The sequence below is a fragment of the Nerophis ophidion genome, linkage group LG10 (assembly GCF_033978795.1).
Source record: "Nerophis ophidion isolate RoL-2023_Sa linkage group LG10, RoL_Noph_v1.0, whole genome shotgun sequence".
Taxonomy (NCBI): domain Eukaryota; kingdom Metazoa; phylum Chordata; class Actinopteri; order Syngnathiformes; family Syngnathidae; genus Nerophis; species Nerophis ophidion.
Genome location: NC_084620.1, coordinates 3,783,957 through 3,799,187, shown reverse-complemented (window position 1 = coordinate 3,799,187; position 15,231 = coordinate 3,783,957). Strand labels below are relative to the sequence as shown.

Below are 15,231 nucleotides of genomic sequence, written 5' to 3'. Positions count from 1 at the left end.
CTTCCCTGCTTAGGCTGTTGCCCCCGCGACCCGACCTCGGATAAGCGGAAGAAGATGGATGGATGGATGATTAATTTCATCAATGTCATCTTCATGAGACTCACTACACTACTTGTGTGTTTTTTTTTTTTTAGCTATCCGCATGAACGTATTTAAGCAATATTAGTACGAATATGTATGAAAAGCTACATTTTAGGCCCGCCCCCGCCCTCTGTGAGGTGCGCGTTCACGCTGCTCCCGTTGACCAGCCCAGATCTTAGCGAGCGCGCTCCCGCGCCGCCGGAGAAAAGAATGCAGTTGTCCTTTCGCGCAGAAAGACAACACAAGAAACGCCGAATCTGTGGACCAAACACACTCTTTACACTCTCATTGTGCTGACGAGATAAGGATATTTTCGCGAGAAGAGGAAAGACAGGCGTCGAAAAAAGGAGGAGAAGAAGACAGCGGTCGAGAGAGTGGGGAGGTAAGAAAAAGTTAGCTTGTTGAAAACACACAAGTCCTCTCGTCCGCCTTTAACTTCCACTTTTTTTTTTAATTTTTTTTTTTTACCTTCTCCGTCCACGTAAATGTCCACTTTCGTCTTGTGTCTGCCAGTTTACGTGACGTTATATGACGTTTCCACGCCACTGCCACGCCTCGCCAGAAAGAGACAACACATAGTCAACTTATACAGACAGCAATATGTACCATGGCAGAAAAACACAAGAACACATAGTCAACTTATACAGACAGCAAAATGTACCATGGCAGAAAAACACAAGAACACATAGTCAACTTATACAGACAGCAAAATGTACCATGGCAGAAAAACACAAGAATACATAGTCAACTTATACAGACAGCAATATGTACCATGGCAGAAAAACACAAGAACACATAGTCAACTTATACAGACAGCAGAATGTACCATGGCAGAAAAACACAAGAACACATAGTCAACTTATACAGACAGCAAAATGTACCATGGCAGAAAAACACAAGAACACATAGTCAACTTATACAGACAGCAGAATGTACCATGGCAGAAAAACACAAGAACACATAGTCAACTTATACAGACAGCAGAATGTACCATGGCAGAAAAACACAAGAACACATAGTCAACTTATACAGACAGCAATATGTACCATGGCAGAAAAACACAAGAATACATAGTCAACTTATACAGGCAGCAAAATGTACCATGGCAGAAAAACACAAGAACACATAGTCAACTTATACAGACAGCAGAATGTACCATGGCAGAAAAACACAAGAACACATAGTCAACTTATACAGACAGCAGAATGTACCATGGCAGAAAAACACAAGAACACATAGTCAACTTATACAGACAGCAGAATGTACCATGGCAGAAAAACACAAGAACACATAGTCAACTTATACAGACAGCAGAATGTACCATGGCAGAAAAACACAAGAACACATAGTCAACTTATACAGACAGCAAAATGTACCATGGCAGAAAAACACAAGAACACATAGTCAACTTATACAGACAGCAGAATGTACCATGGCAGAAAAACACAAGAACACATAGTCAACTTATACAGACAGCAGAATGTACCATGGCAGAAAAACACAAGAACACATAGTCAACTTATACAGACAGCAGAATGTACCATGGCAGAAAAACACAAGAACACATAGTCAACTTATACAGACAGCAAAATGTACCATGGCAGAAAAACACAAGAACACATAGTCAACTTATACAGACAGCAGAATGTACCATGGCAGAAAAACACAAGAACACATAGTCAACTTATACAGACAGCAGAATGTACCATGGCAGAAAAACACAAGAACACATAGTCAACTTATACAGACAGCAATATGTACCATGGCAGAAAAACACAAGAATACATAGTCAACTTATACAGGCAGCAAAATGTACCATGGCAGAAAAACACAAGAACACATAGTCAACTTATACAGACAGCAGAATGTACCATGGCAGAAAAACACAAGAACACATAGTCAACTTATACAGACAGCAGAATGTACCATGGCAGAAAAACACAAGAACACATAGTCAACTTATACAGACAGCAGAATGTACCATGGCAGAAAAACACAAGAACACATAGTCAACTTATACAGACAGCAATATGTACCATGGCAGAAAAACACAAGAATACATAGTCAACTTATACAGACAGCAAAATGTACCATGGCAGAAAAACACAAGAACACATAGTCAACTTATACAGACAGCAAAATGTACCATGGCAGAAAAACACAAGAACACATAGTCAACTTATACAGACAGCAGAATGTACCATGGCAGAAAAACACAAGAACACATAGTCAACTTATACAGACAGCAGAATGTACCATGGCAGAAAAACACAAGAACACATAGTCAACTTATACAGACAGCAATATGTACCATGGCAGAAAAACACAAGAATACATAGTCAACTTATACAGGCAGCAAAATGTACCATGGCAGAAAAACACAAGAACACATAGTCAACTTATACAGACAGCAGAATGTACCATGGCAGAAAAACACAAGAACACATAGTCAACTTATACAGACAGCAGAATGTACCATGGCAGAAAAACACAAGAACACATAGTCAACTTATACAGACAGCAATATGTACCATGGCAGAAAAACACAAGAACACATAGTCAACTTATACAGACAGCAAAATGTACCATGGCAGAAAAACACAAGAATACATAGTCAACTTATACAGACAGCAATATGTACCATGGCAGAAAAACACAAGAACACATAGTCAACTTATACAGACAGCAGAATGTACCATGGCAGAAAAACACAAGAACACATAGTCAACTTATACAGACAGCAAAATGTACCATGGCAGAAAAACACAAGAACACATAGTCAACTTATACAGACAGCAAAATGTACCATGGCAGAAAAACACAAGAATACATAGTCAACTTATACAGACAGCAATATGTACCATGGCAGAAAAACACAAGAACACATAGTCAACTTATACAGACAGCAGAATGTACCATGGCAGAAAAACACAAGAACACATAGTCAACTTATACAGACAGCAAAATGTACCATGGCAGAAAAACACAAGAACACATAGTCAACTTATACAGACAGCAGAATGTACCATGGCAGAAAAACACAAGAACACATAGTCAACTTATACAGACAGCAGAATGTACCATGGCAGAAAAACACAAGAACACATAGTCAACTTATACAGACAGCAATATGTACCATGGCAGAAAAACACAAGAATACATAGTCAACTTATACAGGCAGCAAAATGTACCATGGCAGAAAAACACAAGAACACATAGTCAACTTATACAGACAGCAGAATGTACCATGGCAGAAAAACACAAGAACACATAGTCAACTTATACAGACAGCAGAATGTACCATGGCAGAAAAACACAAGAACACATAGTCAACTTATACAGACAGCAGAATGTACCATGGCAGAAAAACACAAGAACACATAGTCAACTTATACAGACAGCAATATGTACCATGGCAGAAAAACACAAGAATACATAGTCAACTTATACAGACAGCAAAATGTACCATGGCAGAAAAACACAAGAACACATAGTCAACTTATACAGACAGCAAAATGTACCATGGCAGAAAAACACAAGAACACATAGTCAACTTATACAGACAGCAGAATGTACCATGGCAGAAAAACACAAGAACACATAGTCAACTTATACAGACAGCAGAATGTACCATGGCAGAAAAACACAAGAACACATAGTCAACTTATACAGACAGCAATATGTACCATGGCAGAAAAACACAAGAATACATAGTCAACTTATACAGGCAGCAAAATGTACCATGGCAGAAAAACACAAGAACACATAGTCAACTTATACAGACAGCAGAATGTACCATGGCAGAAAAACACAAGAACACATAGTCAACTTATACAGACAGCAGAATGTACCATGGCAGAAAAACACAAGAACACATAGTCAACTTATACAGACAGCAATATGTACCATGGCAGAAAAACACAAGAACACATAGTCAACTTATACAGACAGCAAAATGTACCATGGCAGAAAAACACAAGAACACATAGTCAACTTATACAGACAGCAATATGTACCATGGCAGAAAAACACAAGAACACATAGTCAACTTATACAGACAGCAGAATGTACCATGGCAGAAAAACACAAGAACACATAGTCAACTTATACAGACAGCAGAATGTACCATGGCAGAAAAACACAAGAACACATAGTCAACTTATACAGACAGCAGAATGTACCATGGCAGAAAAACACAAGAACACATAGTCAACTTATACAGACAGCAGAATGTACCATGGCAGAAAAATACAAGAACACATAGTCAACTTATACAGGCAGCAAAATGTACCATGGCAGAAAAACACAAGAACACACAGTCAACTTATACAGACAGCAAAATGTACCATGCAGAAAAACACAAGAATACATAGTCAACTTATACAGACAGCAAAATGTACCATGGCAGAAAAACACAAGAATACATAGTCAACTTATACAGGCAGCAAAATGTACCATGGCAGAAAAACACAAGAACACATAGTCAACTTATACAGACAGCAATATGTACCATGGCAGAAAAACACAAGAACACATAGTCAACTTATACAGACAGCAGAATGTACCATGGCAGAAAAACACAAGAACACATAGTCAACTTATACAGACAGCAAAATGTACCATGGCAGAAAAACACAAGAACACATAGTCAACTTATACAGACAGCAGAATGTACCATGGCAGAAAAACACAAGAACACATAGTCAACTTATACAGACAGCAGAATGTACCATGGCAGAAAAACACAAGAACACATAGTCAACTTATACAGACAGCAATATGTACCATGGCAGAAAAACACAAGAATACATAGTCAACTTATACAGGCAGCAAAATGTACCATGGCAGAAAAACACAAGAACACATAGTCAACTTATACAGACAGCAGAATGTACCATGGCAGAAAAACACAAGAACACATAGTCAACTTATACAGACAGCAGAATGTACCATGGCAGAAAAACACAAGAACACATAGTCAACTTATACAGACAGCAGAATGTACCATGGCAGAAAAACACAAGAACACATAGTCAACTTATACAGACAGCAATATGTACCATGGCAGAAAAACACAAGAATACATAGTCAACTTATACAGACAGCAAAATGTACCATGGCAGAAAAACACAAGAACACATAGTCAACTTATACAGACAGCAAAATGTACCATGGCAGAAAAACACAAGAACACATAGTCAACTTATACAGACAGCAGAATGTACCATGGCAGAAAAACACAAGAACACATAGTCAACTTATACAGACAGCAGAATGTACCATGGCAGAAAAACACAAGAACACATAGTCAACTTATACAGACAGCAATATGTACCATGGCAGAAAAACACAAGAATACATAGTCAACTTATACAGGCAGCAAAATGTACCATGGCAGAAAAACACAAGAACACATAGTCAACTTATACAGACAGCAGAATGTACCATGGCAGAAAAACACAAGAACACATAGTCAACTTATACAGACAGCAGAATGTACCATGGCAGAAAAACACAAGAACACATAGTCAACTTATACAGACAGCAATATGTACCATGGCAGAAAAACACAAGAACACATAGTCAACTTATACAGACAGCAAAATGTACCATGGCAGAAAAACACAAGAATACATAGTCAACTTATACAGACAGCAATATGTACCATGGCAGAAAAACACAAGAACACATAGTCAACTTATACAGACAGCAGAATGTACCATGGCAGAAAAACACAAGAACACATAGTCAACTTATACAGACAGCAAAATGTACCATGGCAGAAAAACACAAGAACACATAGTCAACTTATACAGACAGCAAAATGTACCATGGCAGAAAAACACAAGAATACATAGTCAACTTATACAGACAGCAATATGTACCATGGCAGAAAAACACAAGAACACATAGTCAACTTATACAGACAGCAGAATGTACCATGGCAGAAAAACACAAGAACACATAGTCAACTTATACAGACAGCAAAATGTACCATGGCAGAAAAACACAAGAACACATAGTCAACTTATACAGACAGCAGAATGTACCATGGCAGAAAAACACAAGAACACATAGTCAACTTATACAGACAGCAGAATGTACCATGGCAGAAAAACACAAGAACACATAGTCAACTTATACAGACAGCAATATGTACCATGGCAGAAAAACACAAGAATACATAGTCAACTTATACAGGCAGCAAAATGTACCATGGCAGAAAAACACAAGAACACATAGTCAACTTATACAGACAGCAGAATGTACCATGGCAGAAAAACACAAGAACACATAGTCAACTTATACAGACAGCAGAATGTACCATGGCAGAAAAACACAAGAACACATAGTCAACTTATACAGACAGCAGAATGTACCATGGCAGAAAAACACAAGAACACATAGTCAACTTATACAGACAGCAATATGTACCATGGCAGAAAAACACAAGAATACATAGTCAACTTATACAGACAGCAAAATGTACCATGGCAGAAAAACACAAGAACACATAGTCAACTTATACAGACAGCAAAATGTACCATGGCAGAAAAACACAAGAACACATAGTCAACTTATACAGACAGCAGAATGTACCATGGCAGAAAAACACAAGAACACATAGTCAACTTATACAGACAGCAGAATGTACCATGGCAGAAAAACACAAGAACACATAGTCAACTTATACAGACAGCAATATGTACCATGGCAGAAAAACACAAGAATACATAGTCAACTTATACAGGCAGCAAAATGTACCATGGCAGAAAAACACAAGAACACATAGTCAACTTATACAGACAGCAGAATGTACCATGGCAGAAAAACACAAGAACACATAGTCAACTTATACAGACAGCAGAATGTACCATGGCAGAAAAACACAAGAACACATAGTCAACTTATACAGACAGCAATATGTACCATGGCAGAAAAACACAAGAACACATAGTCAACTTATACAGACAGCAAAATGTACCATGGCAGAAAAACACAAGAACACATAGTCAACTTATACAGACAGCAATATGTACCATGGCAGAAAAACACAAGAACACATAGTCAACTTATACAGACAGCAGAATGTACCATGGCAGAAAAACACAAGAACACATAGTCAACTTATACAGACAGCAGAATGTACCATGGCAGAAAAACACAAGAACACATAGTCAACTTATACAGACAGCAGAATGTACCATGGCAGAAAAACACAAGAACACATAGTCAACTTATACAGACAGCAGAATGTACCATGGCAGAAAAATACAAGAATACATAGTCAACTTATACAGGCAGCAAAATGTACCATGGCAGAAAAACACAAGAACACACAGTCAACTTATACAGACAGCAAAATGTACCATGGCAGAAAAACACAAGAATACATAGTCAACTTATACAGACAGCAAAATGTACCATGGCAGAAAAACACAAGAATACATAGTCAACTTATACAGGCAGCAAAATGTACCATGGCAGAAAAACACAAGAACACATAGTCAACTTATACAGACAGCAATATGTACCATGGCAGAAAAACACAAGAACACATAGTCAACTTATACAGACAGCAAAATGTACCATGGCAGAAAAACACAAGAATACATAGTCAACTTATACAGACAGCAAAATGTACCATGGCAGAAAAACACAAGAATACATAGTCAACTTATACAGGCAGCAAAATGTACCATGGCAGAAAAACACAAGAACACATAGTCAACTTATACAGACAGCAATATGTACCATGGCAGAAAAACACAAGAACACATAGTCAACTTATACAGACAGCAAAATGTACCATGGCAGAAAAACACAAGAACACATAGTCAACTTATACAGACAGCAGAATGTACCATGGCAGAAAAACACAAGAACACATAGTCAACTTATACAGACAGCAAAATGTACCATGGCAGAAAAACACAAGAACACATAGTCAACTTATACAGACAGCAATATGTACCATGGCAGAAAAACACAAGAACACATAGTCAACTTATACAGACAGCAAAATGTACCATGGCAGAAAAACACAAGAACACATAGTCAACTTATACAGACAGCAATATGTACCATGGCAGAAAAACACAAGAACACATAGTCAACTTATACAGACAGCAGAATGTACCATGGCAGAAAAACACAAGAACACATAGTCAACTTATACAGACAGCAGAATGTACCATGGCAGAAAAACACAAGAACACATAGTCAACTTATACAGACAGCAATATGTACCATGGCAGAAAAACACAAGAATACATAGTCAACTTATACAGACAGCAGAATGTACCATGGCAGAAAAACACAAGAACACATAGTCAACTTATACAGACAGCAGAATGTACCATGGCAGAAAAACACAAGAACACATAGTCAACTTATACAGACAGCAATATGTACCATGGCAGAAAAACACAAGAACACATAGTCAACTTATACAGACAGCAATATGTACCATGGCAGAAAAACACAAGAACACATAGTCAACTTATACAGACAGCAGAATGTACCATGGCAGAAAAACACAAGAACACATAGTCAACTTATACAGACAGCAATATGTACCATGGCAGAAAAACACAAGAATACATAGTCAACTTATACAGACAGCAGAATGTACCATGGCAGAAAAACACAAGAACACATAGTCAACTTATACAGACAGCAGAATGTACCATGGCAGAAAAACACAAGAACACATAGTCAACTTATACAGACAGCAATATGTACCATGGCAGAAAAACACAAGAACACATAGTCAACTTATACAGACAGCAATATGTACCATGGCAGAAAAACACAAGAACACATAGTCAACTTATACAGACAGCAGAATGTACCATGGCAGAAAAACACAAGAACACATAGTCAACTTATACAGACAGCAAAATGTACCATGGCAGAAAAACACAAGAACACATAGTCAACTTATACAGACAGCAATATGTACCATGGCAGAAAAACACAAGAACACATAGTCAACTTATACAGACAGCAATATGTACCATGGCAGAAAAACACAAGAACACATAGTCAACTTATACAGACAGCAATATGTACCATGGCAGAAAAACACAAGAACACATAGTCAACTTATACAGACAGCAAAATGTACCATGGCAGAAAAACACAAGAACACATAGTCAACTTATACAGACAGCAGAATGTACCATGGCAGAAAAACACAAGAACACATAGTCAACTTATACAGACAGCAAAATGTACCATGGCAGAAAAACACAAGAACACATAGTCAACTTATACAGACAGCAAAATGTACCATGGCAGAAAAACACAAGAATACATAGTCAACTTATACAGACAGCAATATGTACCATGGCAGAAAAACACAAGAACACATAGTCAACTTATACAGACAGCAGAATGTACCATGGCAGAAAAACACAAGAACACATAGTCAACTTATACAGACAGCAAAATGTACCATGGCAGAAAAACACAAGAACACATAGTCAACTTATACAGACAGCAGAATGTACCATGGCAGAAAAACACAAGAACACATAGTCAACTTATACAGACAGCAGAATGTACCATGGCAGAAAAACACAAGAACACATAGTCAACTTATACAGACAGCAATATGTACCATGGCAGAAAAACACAAGAATACATAGTCAACTTATACAGGCAGCAAAATGTACCATGGCAGAAAAACACAAGAACACATAGTCAACTTATACAGACAGCAGAATGTACCATGGCAGAAAAACACAAGAACACATAGTCAACTTATACAGACAGCAGAATGTACCATGGCAGAAAAACACAAGAACACATAGTCAACTTATACAGACAGCAGAATGTACCATGGCAGAAAAACACAAGAACACATAGTCAACTTATACAGACAGCAATATGTACCATGGCAGAAAAACACAAGAATACATAGTCAACTTATACAGACAGCAAAATGTACCATGGCAGAAAAACACAAGAACACATAGTCAACTTATACAGACAGCAAAATGTACCATGGCAGAAAAACACAAGAACACATAGTCAACTTATACAGACAGCAGAATGTACCATGGCAGAAAAACACAAGAACACATAGTCAACTTATACAGACAGCAGAATGTACCATGGCAGAAAAACACAAGAACACATAGTCAACTTATACAGACAGCAATATGTACCATGGCAGAAAAACACAAGAATACATAGTCAACTTATACAGGCAGCAAAATGTACCATGGCAGAAAAACACAAGAACACATAGTCAACTTATACAGACAGCAGAATGTACCATGGCAGAAAAACACAAGAACACATAGTCAACTTATACAGACAGCAGAATGTACCATGGCAGAAAAACACAAGAACACATAGTCAACTTATACAGACAGCAATATGTACCATGGCAGAAAAACACAAGAACACATAGTCAACTTATACAGACAGCAAAATGTACCATGGCAGAAAAACACAAGAACACATAGTCAACTTATACAGACAGCAATATGTACCATGGCAGAAAAACACAAGAACACATAGTCAACTTATACAGACAGCAGAATGTACCATGGCAGAAAAACACAAGAACACATAGTCAACTTATACAGACAGCAGAATGTACCATGGCAGAAAAACACAAGAACACATAGTCAACTTATACAGACAGCAGAATGTACCATGGCAGAAAAACACAAGAACACATAGTCAACTTATACAGACAGCAGAATGTACCATGGCAGAAAAACACAAGAATACATAGTCAACTTATACAGGCAGCAAAATGTACCATGGCAGAAAAACACAAGAACACACAGTCAACTTATACAGACAGCAAAATGTACCATGGCAGAAAAACACAAGAATACATAGTCAACTTATACAGACAGCAAAATGTACCATGGCAGAAAAACACAAGAATACATAGTCAACTTATACAGGCAGCAAAATGTACCATGGCAGAAAAACACAAGAACACATAGTCAACTTATACAGACAGCAATATGTACCATGGCAGAAAAACACAAGAACACATAGTCAACTTATACAGACAGCAAAATGTACCATGGCAGAAAAACACAAGAACACATAGTCAACTTATACAGACAGCAAAATGTACCATGGCAGAAAAACACAAGAATACATAGTCAACTTATACAGGCAGCAAAATGTACCATGGCAGAAAAACACAAGAACACATAGTCAACTTATACAGACAGCAATATGTACCATGGCAGAAAAACACAAGAACACATAGTCAACTTATACAGACAGCAAAATGTACCATGGCAGAAAAACACAAGAACACATAGTCAACTTATACAGACAGCAGAATGTACCATGGCAGAAAAACACAAGAACACATAGTCAACTTATACAGACAGCAAAATGTACCATGGCAGAAAAACACAAGAACACATAGTCAACTTATACAGACAGCAATATGTACCATGGCAGAAAAACACAAGAACACATAGTCAACTTATACAGACAGCAAAATGTACCATGGCAGAAAAACACAAGAACACATAGTCAACTTATACAGACAGCAATATGTACCATGGCAGAAAAACACAAGAACACATAGTCAACTTATACAGACAGCAGAATGTACCATGGCAGAAAAACACAAGAACACATAGTCAACTTATACAGACAGCAGAATGTACCATGGCAGAAAAACACAAGAACACATAGTCAACTTATACAGACAGCAATATGTACCATGGCAGAAAAACACAAGAATACATAGTCAACTTATACAGACAGCAGAATGTACCATGGCAGAAAAACACAAGAACACATAGTCAACTTATACAGACAGCAGAATGTACCATGGCAGAAAAACACAAGAACACATAGTCAACTTATACAGACAGCAATATGTACCATGGCAGAAAAACACAAGAACACATAGTCAACTTATACAGACAGCAATATGTACCATGGCAGAAAAACACAAGAACACATAGTCAACTTATACAGACAGCAGAATGTACCATGGCAGAAAAACACAAGAACACATAGTCAACTTATACAGACAGCAATATGTACCATGGCAGAAAAACACAAGAATACATAGTCAACTTATACAGACAGCAGAATGTACCATGGCAGAAAAACACAAGAACACATAGTCAACTTATACAGACAGCAGAATGTACCATGGCAGAAAAACACAAGAACACATAGTCAACTTATACAGACAGCAATATGTACCATGGCAGAAAAACACAAGAACACATAGTCAACTTATACAGACAGCAATATGTACCATGGCAGAAAAACACAAGAACACATAGTCAACTTATACAGACAGCAGAATGTACCATGGCAGAAAAACACAAGAACACATAGTCAACTTATACAGACAGCAAAATGTACCATGGCAGAAAAACACAAGAACACATAGTCAACTTATACAGACAGCAATATGTACCATGGCAGAAAAACACAAGAACACATAGTCAACTTATACAGACAGCAATATGTACCATGGCAGAAAAACACAAGAACACATAGTCAACTTATACAGACAGCAATATGTACCATGGCAGAAAAACACAAGAACACATAGTCAACTTATACAGACAGCAATATGTACCATGGCAGAAAAACACAAGAACACATAGTCAACTTATACAGACAGCAATATGTACCATGGCAGAAAAACACAAGAACACATAGTCAACTTATACAGACAGCAGAATGTACCATGGCAGAAAAACACAAGAACACATAGTCAACTTATACAGACAGCAGAATGTACCATGGCAGAAAAACACAAGAACACATAGTCAACTTATACAGACAGCAAAATGTACCATGGCAGAAAAACACAAGAATACATAGTCAACTTATACAGACAGCAGAATGTACCATGGCAGAAAAACACAAGAATACATATAGATAGGCAACATAAAACATGTGTAGATAACATGTGGGGAGTCCATATAGAGGCAACATTTAGGGACAATACATTGAGACAACATGTAAAGACATCATGTAAAGCAGGGGTAGGGAACCTATGGCTCTAGAGCCAGATGTGGCTCTTTTGATGACTACATCTGGCTCTCTGATAAATCTGAGCTGACATTGCTCGACATGATAAGTAATGAATAACTCAATAAATCACAGTGTTAAAAATAACATTCAAAATATACAACCTTCTCATGCATTTTTAAAGGGGAACATTATCACAATTTCAAAAGGGTTAAAAACAATAAAAATCATTTCCCAGTAGGGATGCGTGGATAGGCTATTATATCATCCGTATCTGCGTCACCAAAACCGGTACCAAAATATTGGTATCGGGACAATACATTGAGAAAACATGTTGAGACACTATGTAGATATAACATCCATCCATCCATCCATCCATTTTTTACCGCTTATTCCCTTTTGGGGTCGCGGGGGGCGCTGGCGCCTATCTCAGCTACAATCGGGCAGAAGGCGGTTTACACCCTGGACAAGTCGCCACCTCATCGCAGGGCCAACACAGATAGACAACACTCACATTCACACACTAGTGCCAATTTAGTGTTGCCAATCAACCTATCCCCAGGTGCATGTCTTTGGAAGTGGGAGGAAGCCGGAGTACCCGGAGGGAACCCACGCATTCATGGGGAGAAAGATCCCGAGCGCGGGATTGAACCCTGACTACTCAGGACCTGTGTATTGAGAGGCAGACGCACTAACCCCTCTTCCACCGTGAAGCCATACTAATGATTCATTTCGTATATTCATATTCATACTCTGAAAATTACTCATCCGCCAATCTTTCTTTGTTTACTTACTACTAAAAGATAAGTTGTCCAGTATGTTCACTATTTTATTTAAGATCAAACTTGCAATAAGAAACACATTTTTAATGTACCCTAAGATTTTTTGTCAAAGTAAAGCCAATAATGCAATTTTTTTGTGGTCCCTTTATGTAGAAAAGTATGAAAAAGTACCGAAAAGTATCGAAATAATTTTAGTACCGGTACCAAAATATTGGTATCGGGACAATACATTGAGAAAACATGTGGAACACTATGTAGACATAACATATTGGGACAATAAATAAAGACAGCATTTATGGACATCATACGGGGACTACATATAGAGAGCAACAATACATAGAGACATCATGTCAAGACAATACAGAAAGCATATAGAGATAACATGTATAGACTACATTTAGGGACAACACATGGATAAAACATACAGAGACAACATATACAGACAGCATAGAAGACAACATACAGGGACAGCAATATAAAGGCCACTTATAGGGACAACTGGACTACTTAAAGTTGGACACCAAAGTGAAGCTTGTCATGTAACTAACTAAGCGCAGGTCCTGGCCTCCATCTTTGTCTTTGTGTCTGATTCTGGATTCAGATCTACTTAAGTCTTCATCAAATCCAGATAAAACCTGGTTTGGTTTTGCAAATCCTGATCCTTACTAATATTGCACAGTCAGGATTTGATGCTGTTTAACATTTTAGCTTCTGAGCTTGCACGTTTGAAAAGGATAAAAACATTCAGGATTTTTCAAGTGAAAATGTTTCTGTAATGACCGATTCAGACCCCAACAACTTGAGCAAGAATGTGGTACACTTTAATTCTCTGGAGGTGTCTGAACAGGGTGAAAAGGCATCTTCGATGTTAAATCTGGTTCAAACTAGGTTTAGTATCCGACAGTACTAAACCGTATAATAAGAACTGAAAATCCTAATAAAGCAGTGACATGCAAAGACAAACAACAAAATAAGACAGCATTTCAACACCCATATAGTGTACACCGCAATGACCTCTGGAGTGCTCTATGGCATTGTTTGCTGGCATGAGGGGGCCGCACGAATTAACCAAGAGAGCCAACTCTGTCCAAGGCTGCCCTCTAGCACTTGGCCAATGGAGTGAGAATCAGTCTAGGTCTAGGGAGACCAAAGTGTCCGATACATGCTTATTCTGCTAGGGCTCTGTGAAGTTCGTTTACCCTGACGCTCCGCAGCCTCGTCTCTACCTGAGCGACTCCTTCGGTCTTTCCACGCAGCTGGTCTCTGCTGCGAACATGGCCATGGCCAAAAGGCTCCTCTATTGGCAGATCTATAAGTTCACAAAAAAACACTGCAGAAGTCACGAAAGCCTTGTTGCGTAGTTTCGAATGGGCTC

General features: G+C 38.0%; 1 protein-coding gene across 1 annotated transcript in view; it reads left to right on the top strand.

Moving 5' to 3' along the window:
* The first annotated feature begins 219 nt into the window (after positions 1–219).
* The window catches only part of peak1 (pseudopodium-enriched atypical kinase 1), an 85,258-nt gene continuing 70,246 nt past the window's right edge, over positions 220–15,231 (top strand). Inside the window, exon 1 of the mRNA XM_061912057.1 lies at positions 220–463. The gene's annotated coding sequence lies outside the window, so the exon portion shown is untranslated. The remainder of the gene's footprint in view (positions 464–15,231) is intronic.